Source organism: Homalodisca vitripennis, chromosome 3 (genome assembly GCF_021130785.1).
Source record: "Homalodisca vitripennis isolate AUS2020 chromosome 3, UT_GWSS_2.1, whole genome shotgun sequence".
NCBI lineage: Eukaryota > Metazoa > Arthropoda > Insecta > Hemiptera > Cicadellidae > Homalodisca > Homalodisca vitripennis.
The window spans coordinates 140,506,465-140,521,285 of record NC_060209.1 but is presented as its reverse complement, the minus strand read 5'-3'; the positions used below and the strand labels follow the sequence as shown (position 1 = coordinate 140,521,285).

The 14,821-nt window shown below is 32.4% G+C and overlaps 2 protein-coding genes across 3 annotated transcripts in view; one reads left to right on the top strand and one right to left on the bottom strand.

Moving 5' to 3' along the window:
- Positions 1-2,479, bottom strand: part of LOC124357592 (putative ATP-dependent RNA helicase DHX57) — a 51,836-nt gene extending 49,357 nt beyond the window's left edge. Inside the window, exon 1 of one of the 2 annotated variants that reach the window (XM_046809513.1) lies at positions 2,347-2,479. The gene's annotated coding sequence lies outside the window, so the exon portion shown is untranslated. Of the gene's footprint in view, positions 1-2,059; positions 2,219-2,346 lie in introns of those variants that run through there. The other variant, XM_046809512.1, reaches the window with a different exon arrangement.
- Positions 1-14,821, top strand: part of LOC124357594 — a 37,607-nt gene that overhangs the window by 5,106 nt on the left and 17,680 nt on the right. The gene's annotated exons all lie outside the window — the stretch shown is intronic.

Sequence of the window (14,821 nt, the reverse complement as noted above, 5' to 3'; positions counted from 1 at the left end):
CATATATTGCTTAGAATTACCCATACATGTTTCAGCGACGGCAAACATCCTGTAAAAATGGTACATCTTCTTCCTCGATCTTTGGCAAATCACAAATCAAAATAAAATCACTCGAACAAGTGTAAAGTAAGAAAACTAACATAACATTGAGCTACAGAGTTAGGTTATATATAATAAACATAGACAGGAATCAAGAACAATCTGATAAGAGCACTGCAGTTACACCGATTATTGACCTTCCACTTGACATACTTTCACTGATTTGACTGTCCGAACAGATAACAATTCCTATAACGTGATAATTTTGTACAGATGATAAATATGTTCTATAGTATTTATTGTGTAACTGCCCACCCAAAGTTGCTAAACCTCGTTTATTATCGGTGGCCTCCGTTTAATCAAAAAGTACTTGATTATACTTTACTGAATTATCACGTTAATGAAGACGGCTTACTTTCAGGCTGTCTTATTTGCAGTGGAAGTTTTAAATAATAATGGCAAAAACTAATAGTTCTTTTGCGTTAAACTTCTAAGTATAACAAGAAATATATGTATGTAGGCCTACGCTTCGCAATTTTGCAGAAAAATATTGGGTCTTTTCTAATATGTCCCCACATTTACAAAGATCGTAATTAAAGTGGTTAATTCATTGTCAATTGAAAAGCGGGAAATCCTGAAACTCTGGTTGGTCACTTTTAACCGACGAATCATGAGTTTGGCCACCTCCTACCTATAGCCTATAAGGTGCGTTTTCCACTCAGCTCAATATATACTATCTCCACGCACATGCGCAAAGAGGAAATTTCTATAGATGGACCAATCGGAATACAGAAACGATAGGATTTATCGGGATATTGGCGAGAAAAATACATAAATAAAACTTGAAAAAGAAATAAAGTGCTTTATTTTTTAGTGAATTATTTTAAGGATAAATAGGAAATCGATCATTGTGTTTGAAAGAAATTTGGGGTAGTGCATTTAATTGTTTTTTTGGTGTTCGTTGGGCAGTAGTCCAGGTACTACTTCTAGTATAAACTCATCTTATCTTATCAGTGATAAACGCGTGCCGCTTGATCTGGGCTTGGACTTTGCAAGCTCGAGTTAATTTTTTTCCTAAAAGAGCAAGCATCGCGTGATCTAACCCATTCTGAAAATTTTGTTGATCCTACAACAGGAGCACACACACAGAGAATCGAATCGCTCTGGGCATCGGCAAAACGGCGTAATAGGAACGAATGCGGTACAAGTCGCAACTTGCTAGACTCATACTTGTGTGAGTTTCTGTGGAAACATCGCCACCAAAACACAGATTTGTTCAAACAAATCCTGGAGGACATTAAAGCGTTCTGGCCACCAGAATAGTATATTATTTTAAACATCTTTCATTACTAATTTGTTTTTTCGTACAAATTAATAAACTCGTTTTTCAATTGTTTTTGCAAATTATTGACAAAAACCTAACTTAACCTAACGTCAATTACCTTTAGAAATTACATTTGTAGCTGTAGTAACGTAATCTAACTTATAGAAATTAAAATAGAGAATGCGGGGACATACTAAAAGAGACCCAAAATATTTATTTCAATATGTTTTTTTCAACGCTTTTCCGAGTACCCCAAGTGATACAAAAAAAAATGAATTTACCTTAGAAATTAAGCATTCGTGTGCCCAACAGAGTACACAATAGTCTATGGTATTTAATTAAGCACAGGATCACATTTAATAAGAGGATTCAAGGAGTAAAATGTAGGCTACTTTGTCTATTGAGCACAACACTGTAAAATGTCAAAATCATAGAAAATGGGAAAACCTCCCAGAGCCTAAAACAATTAAGTAAATTTGCTTTGAAGTGACATGTAATTTGTAAGAATGAAATTGATAAACATGTCAATATTTTACCAAGTTTATGGTAACTATTTGTCAAGTAATGGTTTTTTAAAATTATAGTCTTGAGTTAACTAGGATAAGAGGATTCAGCATAAAAATGTGTATCTAGACTATTACTTTTTAGGTTAATCCAATATGAATTCACATAAGAATAAGGTGTTTTTTTACCTACCATGTAAATGCCAACTATAATGACAAGTAATGCGATAGTTTTATCAATTAAATATAAGTATAAATTTAAAATTTCCTCATTTAAATCAGAAAACAACCTTACATTCCTTTATATCTTAACCACAACCTAACACAACAGCATACAGTAACAGTTACTAAGAATAAGAATTGAGAACTGGGATTGGATTAGAGGTGAGATGGTATTTCAGTAATCAGTACTTCGTAAAAGGTTCCTTTTCTCCAGTATCTGTAACGATTACTGAGAACCAAATAAACAGAGAGAAATACCTATCTAGTGCTCCATATGGTCATAACATACAGATGTTTTCTCGTACTGATTAATGTAATAGTCCTGAAGTACTAATATCCTCACTAATACCGAATACTGAAATAATGATGAGGCTGACAGATACAAAATAAATACCGCGATCACAACACTCCCACTGGAAAATATTGCTACTTCACAATACATCAAAGCATTTACAAAACTGTGTTTTTATTAGAGAAAATACTCAGTATTTTAAGCGTTAGAAGTACGGAAATTCTGATTTCAAGTATCCAGTATTGGCGTTACAAATAGCCTACTGAAATACTGAGTTAGAGTATCTGGTATTTAAAACGTTATCAGTACGGAAATACTGACTTCAAGTAGCCAGTATTTGTAACGGTAGCCAGTATCGCCGAGTAACGGTATCAGAAGTAACGGTTACAGGTACGTACTGACTTAGCCTATCTCTCGATTGGATTTAGGATTGAGTCATGCACAGGGCAGGTAGCAGCAGAAAGCAGAAAATAACATAGAGTAGTAATAAAAAATAATAAGTTTATACGTCATAGAGTTCAAAAATACTTTATATTTTCTAAAATGTACAGTTAAAAGTAGATTTTAACTAAAACGTCTAATTTTATTATCTGGATAAACTTTAGCTAAATTTAACTCTAATTACAGAAAATGTTGAAATAAGAAGTATTGTTACTTTTACGAATTAATGTTAACAAATGTTTCAGTCTCTTTCACAAACTTCAGCTGAAAGCGTCTATAACTGTCAAATTGCCAGTTAAATTTGGATTATGTTTCATAAATACTTTTATTATTTTTCAGAACTACAAAAATATTCTTCTCCAATATGTCTCTTCATAAGAACCTTCATTGGACTTAATCGAGTATTTCAAATAAAAAATACCCAAATTTGTTATGAAGTTCTAGAGATTTACTCTTTAAGAATAATAGTATGATTTTCAGATGTTAACTTGTTTTTGTTTGATATTAAATTGTACTGTTTAGGTAGTAAAATAATTGTATCTATGGAGTATCAGTGTCATTCTACTAGATCCAAGGATAGATCTCTAATTCTACAGGGAAGATGCATGTTTCTACATGCGGTTGGCGTATTTTCATACATTAAGCATGCACATGCAGCGAAAACTCGAGTTCCCAGGACCATCTCTTACTAAGTGTAGAGTAAAGGTAAATACTACCTTATGTGAAGCTATCCTCTTCAATAGGAAACGGTGCGAACCAGTCCTTCACGAAAAAATTCACTGAAACCGAGCTTTTTTCATTCTCAGAAGACTAGGCCTACCTGGTACCCTACTTCTTTGATTAACATTTTTTCATACTGTACATATGGTATATGATGAATACATAATTAGATACTTGCATATTTTTTACAAATAACATAGATGGAGGAAACTATGATGTAATATTTTTTGACTTAAGTACTTATAAATGTCCCTCAGTGACTAAAAAACCAGTTTCTAAGAAACAAAGTACAATGTTAGAATTAAAACGAAAGATCTATATTAGATCACAAGAAAATCATTCCATTAATGAATACCACTGTGTTTTTTTAAATCATGTTTCAAAACACATCTCATAATCTTGTGGATATATGTGTTAAATATCAATACTGTACTGACTTTATTTTGATTGTGAAAATATTCAACTGGGAATTTAAGTTTGTATTGTGGTTATGGAAAAATGACCCTACCACACACGCTCCCTCAGCTTGAGAAATTGTATTTTGGTACTAATTACAGAAACTTTAGAAACAAAATTTGTATATTAAGCTTAAATTTGCAATAAGTGTATATTAAGGATTTTAATGCCAATATTGCATTAGGCCTACCGAGTCATATTATTTTAAAATTTTGGAATCGTTGACTGGAAACTATACGAAAACCGTAAAAACGAGGTTTATATGGCCATTGATACATTATTATGAGGAGGCCAATCAATAACCATATTATCATGGATACATTCTCATGTATATCTTCTCAGATATATTTAATTTAATAACTTACAATTTGTGTGTGATTCTTACATAAAATTGTACCTATTTATGCATCAAATGGTCGAAGAAGAAAAACTTAAAAAGAATATCACACATACAGTTTTCATCATGAAACTCGCCTGGACAATTCACTACGAGTCTAAGCCGGTTCACTGCCATGCTTGAAACGGTAGACGAAACCACACAATCGGAGTATCACAGTGTATCGTATTCAATAGTATGTATAAGTGAATCACTTTGATAAAAATAAAACTACAGTTTTGAAGATAGTAACAAATATTTATTTGTTTGGTCGTTTAATTAGTCTTAACAAAAAACATGAATTGGGGTGAATACTTGCCACAAACCTTTAAGGTGGACCTGTTATAAATGAGAGATAAATTTGGAAGGACCTCCCATAAGATGGATATTGTTCCTCCTCAGCAATTGCTTTGGTGTGTTAAGTACAGTTAAACAGTTGTTTGAAGTTTAACATTGTTTTATGGGCCTAATATTACGATTAGGCTACATCTTGTACAGGAAACTTTTGACCCTGTTAATTTTAACGTTTTAAATAAAAATGACTAAGTAGCTGATCATTTATAAAGTAAAATAAAGGACCAAAGATTTTATAAGTAGTTTTTGTTATTTAAAAAATGTATCTTATTACATAACTCCACTTTCATCATTAGAGACATATAACTCTAATGTAGAGGTGTATAACTGCAGATCTAAATATTAATTCCTGACACTAACAGCAAAGAGCGATATATCACAATATATATATTCGTTGTACACTGGGTGTCCTAAACGTATGTTAAGAGAAAGGTTAGAACACAATGTAACCCGCCTAATTTATATAGAGGGAATCTACAGGGTGATTCATGAAGTTCTCTCCCCCCACTTCTACAGCACATTGTACTAGTAAAAATAATGAAAAAATGTTATATAAACATAGGTCCGAAAACGCTTCGTTTAGCGAGTTTACAGCTAGCGAAAGATTTCGCCTGAATTCCTGGGTAAAGAGTAAAATAAAGCCATACTGAACTTTTGGAAAGGTTAATTAAGTAAGAAATATCGTGGATTATTATGTATTTTTACCTGATAAAGCTAATAAAATAGGTTTCAGAACTGTACCTGTAGTAGTTTTTGAGGGATTCAGGGTTAAATGCAAAAAATTGGGGCACGAAACAATGTTTTTTTAAGTTTGATGTACAATAACTTTGTTAAATTGTAATAAATACATAAAATCAACAAACATTAATTGTAGAAAATTAAATTCTGAGAAAATTGATATAATCAAAGTCTAAAATAAAACAGAAATAAGTACCAAAAAATCGATTTTATTCAGTATAATACATTACTAGCTGTAAAGAAATACCGTACGGTATTTAGTTAAAATAAAACAAAAACAAAATGTTTGTTCCTTAATGATGAGATAAATTGAGAAAACAAGATTAACTGTTAAATAAATTTGTTTGTAAATAAAAATGTCATGTTTTATTACGTTGTATTTTTTTTTTTAAATACAAATTTACATCAAATGTTCGAAAATAAATGAAGCAAACATTTTTTTCCATTATTGTTTACTAATCATCGAAATGCAGTTTTTTGTTTTATTAATTTCTTGTAACGTAAGTTGGTAACGCACGAATAACAGCTGATCAACAATGGTATTCCTGTACTGTTACGTTAGAACTGTGTATTAGTGGTGTTTTGCAAGCTACAGCAGGAGATCGGGTTCTGTGAATCGTGTTATTAAATGCAATTTTTCTGTGAGTTTATAATTCGGTTGTTTATTCAGCGAAAAAATGCCATACTTAATTTACATCAGAGGAATACGCTGATATGGTTTTTATTTTGGGTTACTGTAATGGTAATGCTAGAGCTGCTGTAGAAGAATATGAACTACGTTAACCCTAATAGGAGGATTCCAGATACCAAAACAATTTCAGGAACTTTTTCGTACTCTTCGGGAAACAGGATCACTACCAAGTACTAGAACCAATTATGAACGAGCTGTCCAACTTGATGATGATATTGTTATTAATGCTGTTCATCGCAGTCCAGGTGTAAGTACACGACGTATTTCTAGGCGGATAGGAGTTTCGCAGTCAACGGTGTGGAGGTCACTTAATCGAAACAAATTTTATCCGTTTCATAAACAAAAGGTTCAACATCTACAGCTAGGGGATGGTCCGCTTCGCTTGGAGTTTTGCAACTTTTTGAATATTAATAATCAACCCTACAAGCGTATTTTTGTTTACGGATGAGGCACAATTCACTCGGGATGGTGTCAATAACTTGCACAATGAACACTTCATGGGCAGAAGAAAATCCACATGAGGTAGTGGAACAGAACTTTCAACACCGATTTAGCGTCAATGTCTGGTGTGGCCTTTTGCACAATCGGCTGATTGGACCTTTCATATTACCTGGACGCCTAAATGCTGAGTTCTATTTGCATTTCCTTCAAGAAGAGTTGCCGCAGCTGTTAGAGAATGTTCCTTTACATCTCAGACAAAATTTGTACTTCCAGCATGACGGAGCACCTCCCCACTTTTTCACGTGCCGTTTCTGCTTACTTAAATAATCAATTTCCTGGACACTGGATTGGTCGTGGAGGGCCTCACCCTTGGCCACCAAGATCACCAGATCTATCTCCATTGGATTATTGCATCTGGGGATGGATGAAAGACATTGTATACAAGACAAAAGTGAATTCTCGTGATGAATTATTTGCCCGTATTATGGATTTCGGCTGTGCAGATACAGGGAAGTCCTGAAACATTAATAAACGCAACAAAAGCAATACACAAACGTGCTGCAAAAATGTATTGATAATGATGGCCTCATTTTCGAACATCTATTATAAAAAGGTGCGTACGGTTGGCCCAACCTGATTAATTTTGCTTAAAACTAGTAATGTATTATACTGAATAAAATCGATTTTTTGGTACTTATTTCTGTTTTATTTTAGACTTTGATTATATCAATTTTTCTCAGAATTTAATTTTCTACAATTAATGTTTGTTGATTTTATGTATTTATTACCAATTTAACAAAGTTATTGTACATCAAACTTAAAAAAAACATTGTTTCGTGCCCCCAATTTTTTGCATTTAACCCTGAATCCCTCAAAAACTACTACAGGTACAGTTCTGAAACCTATTTTATTAGCTTTATCAGGTAAAAATACATAATAATCCACGATATTTCTTACTTAATTAACCTTTCCAAAAGTTCAGTATGGCTTTATTTTTACTCTTTACCCAGGAATTTCAGGCGAAATCTTTCGCTAGCTGTAACTCGCTAACGAAGCGTTTTCGGACCTATGTTTATATAACATTTTTTCATTATTTTTACTAGTACAATGTGCTGTAGAAGTGGGGGAGAACTTCATGAATCACCCTGTATTTGAAACAATTTCATCCAAATTAAGTAACAATACGTGCCAAAATTGGACTTCCTGGGTTAGAATCATAAATTTTTAAAATATAAACCTATGACATAATATGGTACATAGTATATTAAACCTTCACTACGACACGATAATGTACCGAGTTTAGGGCAGTTGGAGGTGAGTCCACCGCAGCTAATGTATTTAAGCTATATTTGACAGAAATATTTTTGTTTGATTTCCAAAATATTTTACTGTTTCAAAATGGCTGGCCAAAAATAACAAAATTGGGTTTTATGCAACACCTGATGTTTTGCAAAAACTTTTAATTAAAGCAATAAAAAATCTTTATGTACAAAAAATAATCTTTTTAAACGACATGTCACATGAACAAATTTACTAAAATGTATCCACCCTCAAAGTTTTTTAAATGTTAATATGAATATAACTTAAAAATATTTAAATGTAAGGTAACGTCATGTTGTGCCTCATTTTAAACGTCTTCCATAAAGAATATTGTTTTACATTTACATCACGTGGTTACCTGTGGTTAACTGGTTTTTAGTGAAATTAAAGAGAAAAGTAATTTTTAATGTTACACAATAAAATGTAGCTCTACCCATTGTTATTGCTGTATATTATAATTATACAATTTTGTAATGTATCTACGCTACACCTGAAAAACACAATTTTGAAAACAATTTAAAAACATTTAAAAATGGTGGACTATAACATTAGAAATTCAGGGCTAAAACACTATCCCGTATTTATATGATTTTCCACAAAAATAAAGTATACAATCTTGCAAGTAATAATATTTACGGCTTACGGCCATTTCAACTTTTTCACAATATTTATTTTTTAAGGATGAGGAAATTCTGTAAAATACGTTCATGGGTCGTGTAATAAAAAAAAATTCACTGCAAGTTTACTCTTTTATGTTTTGTAATTCATAAAAACAAGAACTGTGCCCTACAGGCATGTTCTTGCTATTATAATGATAGTTGAGGGAGAGGGGGGCTTGGTAGTCTTGCCTTTGTTACTTCTTCTATTTGAATCTATTTGATAAATATTGTATCATTTTAGATATGTTCACATACGTGTTTTTTTATTGGTCTACGTAAATAACAGCTATGATACTTGACGATATGACTATGCTGAGTTGTTATGTAATATAAATTAAACAAAACATATACGTTTTAATTTAGTTTTCCGAACTATTAAGAACCATCACCGCAAGGAGCAAAAGCGCTGTCTTTTAGCGCTGAAACGTACTTCGTCTCGGAAACTCGATTGCGCACCGAAAACAACTTTTGCTTCTTAGTGATGAAACCTACTGTTCAAGCATTATTTATCAGTGATTATCAATCTCATGTTTTACAAGACGTACATTTCACTGAAGATATATGTCCTGGGAGGCAAAGGTCACCACCGATGGCGCCGCGGGAGAGAACGCACTCACACCAGGCTAGGACACATTCTGTGCTATATCTGTGTTTGTGTTCTACTAACAGCGGAACATACCGAGCGGGGAGCGCGGACGTAACCGTCCTTGACCCAGGATCCGCCAATCAGGCGAAAGGTTAACCGCTCTTGGCCAATCACGTTTGCTCTTCTTCACAAACTTGCATCCGTGCACTTCACTGATGCTTTATCTAGATCTGAACGCCCATATTCTAGGAATCATAACCTTTACTTAGAAGTTAACAAAGAGCAAGTGGAGTGAGTTCTTGGACGTATAACGTGAAATAACAATACTTACAACTGTGCATGTACGATGAAGCTATTTACACATAACATTTATCACCTCAAAAGGTTGTTTATTTGTCTTTTTGGAATAATGGTTAGATTTTTCACTGGCATGGAATATATTTTCGAGGCTAGTAGTGAGGACAGTTCACTAGAGTTTGAAGGAGATGGAATTAGAATGATATATGGTGAATTAGGTGTTAAGGAGAGGGAAGGCTTTCAGGAATGAGGCCCTATACGAAGAAGGGCTTATTAATGATTAATCCACTTTAGACGTTGAATTCATAAACAATACGGACAATAAACTTAACGAAGTCTACGTCGCAGTGTTGTCTTAGGTTGTAGTGAGTTTTGGAAAACACCTCTCGTCGTTTGTTAGGTTTTCGAAATGTATTTATTGAAACTGTTAGTGGATGGAACAAAGGCAAAACGTCAACGAGACCTGTGAAAAACACAAGGGATTGTGAGGCTTTTGGTACTAATAAATTGTAACTAAATACGTATGAGCTACATGTTTGTGTTGAGTGTTAGTGAATTAGGCTACTTTGATTATTTATCAATATTTCATTTACTTTACTTCTCCTAGCTTATAATGTTCCTACTAATGAGAACGTCTGTAAATGCAGGTTACTTAATATAAAATATTTTAAAAGTACTATATAATATAAAAATATTACGCTAGTTTCTTTTCATCGTAACTAATCGTGCCAAACTCCAAAAATATATGGCAATGAAGGTCTGCAAAAATATTTACTAATTTACTTCAATGACTGTGTATCTAATTTCCCGAAAGAAATAGTTTTTGAAGTAACGAATTTATTCTATATAGAATTATTCCTTTCTGTACATAATGTGTATATTCAGATTTTATATATATATATATATATATATATATATATATATTATGCTGATAAAATTTAAATAAAAGATAAAATATTACTAGAATTGAACAAAAGATTTCTCGTCTTATCTGCTAATGGATTATTCCATTGGATGTTTACTAGATAAAGTGAATAATCCATTAAATTAATAGTAGTTTTTATTTTCAGTACAACTGTTTGGGCAATCCTTGATATTTTCCGATAACGTATGGAGTCACAAAGATAACTATAGTTTACGAAATATTAGAATAAAAGTGGCCAATTTATTTGAAAATGTGGAGACTGCATAGTTTACTTCTACAAAAAAACTAGATTTTTGCTTTATCCATAAACTAAAAAAAGCAAACAAGAAAGCAAGGCTAGCTTAGATATTGTATCAAATACTGTAGCAATTTCTGAAGAAAGCAAGATGTGAATAAATTTATATTTTATTTCTCTAATATTCTTCGAAGTACAGTTGTATTTTCAATTTTGTGTCTGAGTGGTTAGTTAACGTTAATAGCAGAGTAAAACAATAGTTACGTTAATAAACTCTGCCATTTAAATGCTTGTAACAACAAATTGGATAATGTATTGAAAATAAAATAACAATCGTTACATACATTCAAACGTAACGGAAGTATTAATTTAATAAACAATGATTTATAATCAAACTAAAATGGCTTAACTTTATCTTTAGCCACGTTATAACATTTGGCGAGTGATTTCCCATATTGCTACATCACCAATGCAATTGTTCCACCTTCCGTCGCGTCGGTTGTTGAATATGTCTGAAATCTATATCAGTCGATAAAAGTGATGTACTTGAGTTGTATTTTCACTTAAACAATCATGCAGTATTGCTACTAGAATACAATAATGGGCAGCTGTCAACTATGATGTTGTAATCCAATGTTAACAAATATGATTGTAGGCGATGAGGTTCATCCTCTTCTAGAATCAAATAAAACGAAATAAAATAATAATTGGTACACCCGAAATTTATTCAGCACTGGATCCTCTTTAGACCTGTGCACGTGTAGTGTGTGACCGTTAAGCTACGCGCCCACTGGGTCGGTACGGTTGATACGGCCGTCACAACATTTTTTAGCACAGGATCGGGTGTTCCGCCCTGCCTCCATCCGCCTTCCGCCAAAACAGAAGACGGTTTGGGAGAGGATCTGTTGAAAGATGGATGTGGAGGAGGAAATTGCGGTAGTGAGTGCGTTTTTTATGGAAGAAGAGGAGGATGTTAAAATAGGAAAAAGGAGGACCGTCCCGAAGTATCCTACAGTTCGTAGCTCCGGACTTTCTATCGGACATGCCGAAGGTGCGGAACGCCGTTGACGGCCTTGCCGACGCAGTGGGCGCATGCTCATTTAATTCAATGTTTTTAACTTTTGAAAAATCCCGTACCGACCGTCCGTGCCGACCCAGTGGGCGCGCAGCTTTATGTGACACAATAATACTCCAAATTCCACAATTCTGCGGTGGCTTCCTCCAGACTAGTCCCACATTGGGTCAGGAGACTGTCCCGCCCCGGCCTTTCACTCAATTACGTCATTATGTGTCTGGACCTTAGTCTCGGTCTCCCGCTGGGTATGACGTCACTATACGTCAAGTTCTCACCGGGGACGGCGTTTCATAACGGGGCTGCAGCTATTTTTGGAGATTAAATAATTCTGGGTAGCATCCTCTACTGAGTGATCCAACAAGTCATTTTTTATTATTTTTCCTGTAGTATTTTGTTATTTTATATATATATATATATATATATATATATATATATATATATTTGTACAATCAATCATTAATGTCAAAGAAGAAGAAAGTAATAACTATCGACGAAAGTAATAAGCAGCTTAAACAAACCAAGTCAAACAGTAAATTGGTATTTTTATGACAAGGTTAATATAGAGCTATAAAGGTGCTTTATACTGCCTGGTTTTATGTACAGTTAACCTTAATATAATTTTAAAGCATTACTCAATTTAAATTGGTTATAAACCCTTCATTAATCAGCTATAGTTTGAATCCACTGGTTTCACATGTAGTAAAAATTACCTAAACTTAATCTTTAATTAAAACATTTTTAATTAAAAGAATAGTTTAATTGAAACTTCACATTTTCAAGTCAGTGCACAAGTGATTACGGAACGTTTTGAAATAATAAGTGTTATTATTATTAATACTACAAACGTTAATACCTGTTTTAGCCTCGTAGCGGTCACAGCGTCTTCATGCATTTAAATCGGATATTTAACATCAATAAGGTGGAGATCTGTAGTATTTTATGTATATTATTTAAGGCAAAAGAACGTGTAAGAAGGTTATAAAATCAGCCTCGAGTTATCAATATACTTGCTATCAATAAATGAACTCCCTCGGAAACTGGATCATACGGTATAAATATAAAATTATAATCGTCTAGTTTTGAAGTGTTTTGATTGGACGGCCATTTCATAACCTTTTGTAATAACTGAGGCAATGGTAAGTCTGAACGTTCCCATAGCAGACTTGTGTTAATTACGTGGCGAGGGATCTTTAATAAAAGTCTATAAGTATTTCCTAGTCTAAGCGTGGGCAATATCTCTAATTATAAACTAGTAGCTAATCTATAGTAGATTCCTAAAAAATATATGGATATTATATTTGAATATATATACTACCTGTATGTAAAATATGTAAAGAACTGATAACAGTTATATGTGATAATATAATACACCATATTTCGCATACTTCGCAGAAGTTGCATACCAAAATTTAAGTTTATAGCTATATACATGTTTTAGTGTGTCATGATAAAATCACATATAACTGTTACCAGTTTGTTTACATATTTATTTACTCTGATTTTCTCGTTGCCATCACGGTTACTCATAAGAGCAATGTAAAAATGTTTGCTGACACTCAGCCAATACCTATGGAGTGACATGCACCATAATCGAATTCAATGCTGGTTTTAAGCCCTTACTGAATTATTAGGCTTCGCTAACCCTAAGCGAGTACATTCTTTTATCATTACCTTTGCCTTATTGAAACATTTAGAATTACATAACACAATATATGTTTGGATATAAAACTATGTCATTGGGGTTATTCAACATTAAAAACAATTAATTTCATCAAATTTGTTTGGTGACCTAAAAATGTAGCCTATTTATCTTTATCCATGATTTGTTGCTAGTAATTAATCTATTATGGCGTTGAACTTGACTATTAACGTGTTTGAGATTTTAATGGAGCTCTAAAACATTTAAAACTTTAAATAAATGATACTAATGTATGATGGAAATAAAATGCGGATATGTTTATGCGTCCGTAAAATTTCGAAGGACTGTTATCATGGTATCATTCCATTTAGATAGCAACCTAGAGTATATATATATATATATATATATATATATATACACATTTATATATATATAAAATATATATATATATATATATATATATATATATATGTATATACATACATAAACTATAAATAGATAACATTTCATAAGAGTTGTTAAGATTTAATTTATTGGAGTGTTTTTTTTATCTTATCAAAAACTATTACTTTGATAGTTGGTGTGGCCTAATTATGCATTTATTTAAGTCCCTCCCCCATCTAACCAAGACATAAAGAGTCCAATTTTTAGTTGAGGTAAATAAAATTTTTTAAATGTGTCTAGCCGTTTGTTTTTGAAAACGTTTACATATTAAAATACCTCTGGCGAAAAATGAATATCTTAAGAGAATTAGGATGCAATGAATTGTACTTTACTCTTTAGCAATGGTATGAGCACAAAAGGAAGGAAATTGCTTTTATCTACCTCTGCACTGACGCTAAACGATATTTCAAAAGAATAAATGTATCAAATATTAATTAACACGTTTTGGTTAATAGTTTTACCGAATTTAATCAGTTATGAATCTGTGTGACACATTAAAAGTTTTCAAAATTGTTTTGCCTTAAGTTGCTTTCCACTGGGTTAGATACAAATTTTTACCTACAGCATGCCTGGTACTGGTTCTTGATATGCAGATGAGTTAATTTGGAACGATGATAACAACTCGTTGAACAGTTTTACAATTGAAGTAGGATTTAATTTTTATTATTACGCATATAATTAATGTTATAAGGAAAATATCTGCAGGAGATTGAAATATTATTCAATATATATTAATTTAAAAACTACCAAATATGATAGGTATATAATTTTAAAATGGCCATAACATGAAATTTTAAAATTGCAGTAAATGTCCAGCCACAAATCTGTAATAATGATGGTAGTTTGTTTTAGATATTTTTCAAGATATTTAAAGGTGGTAATTTGAATTTTAAATACTATACATCACAATATAAAATATAATTTAACAATAGAATTTGTTTTTAAGTATTTGAATTCAGAAAACACAATATTATAATATTTTAAATTTATGGTATCTCCAAAAATTGGGCTAAAATTAATAAAATATGTACTAAAAGAATCAAT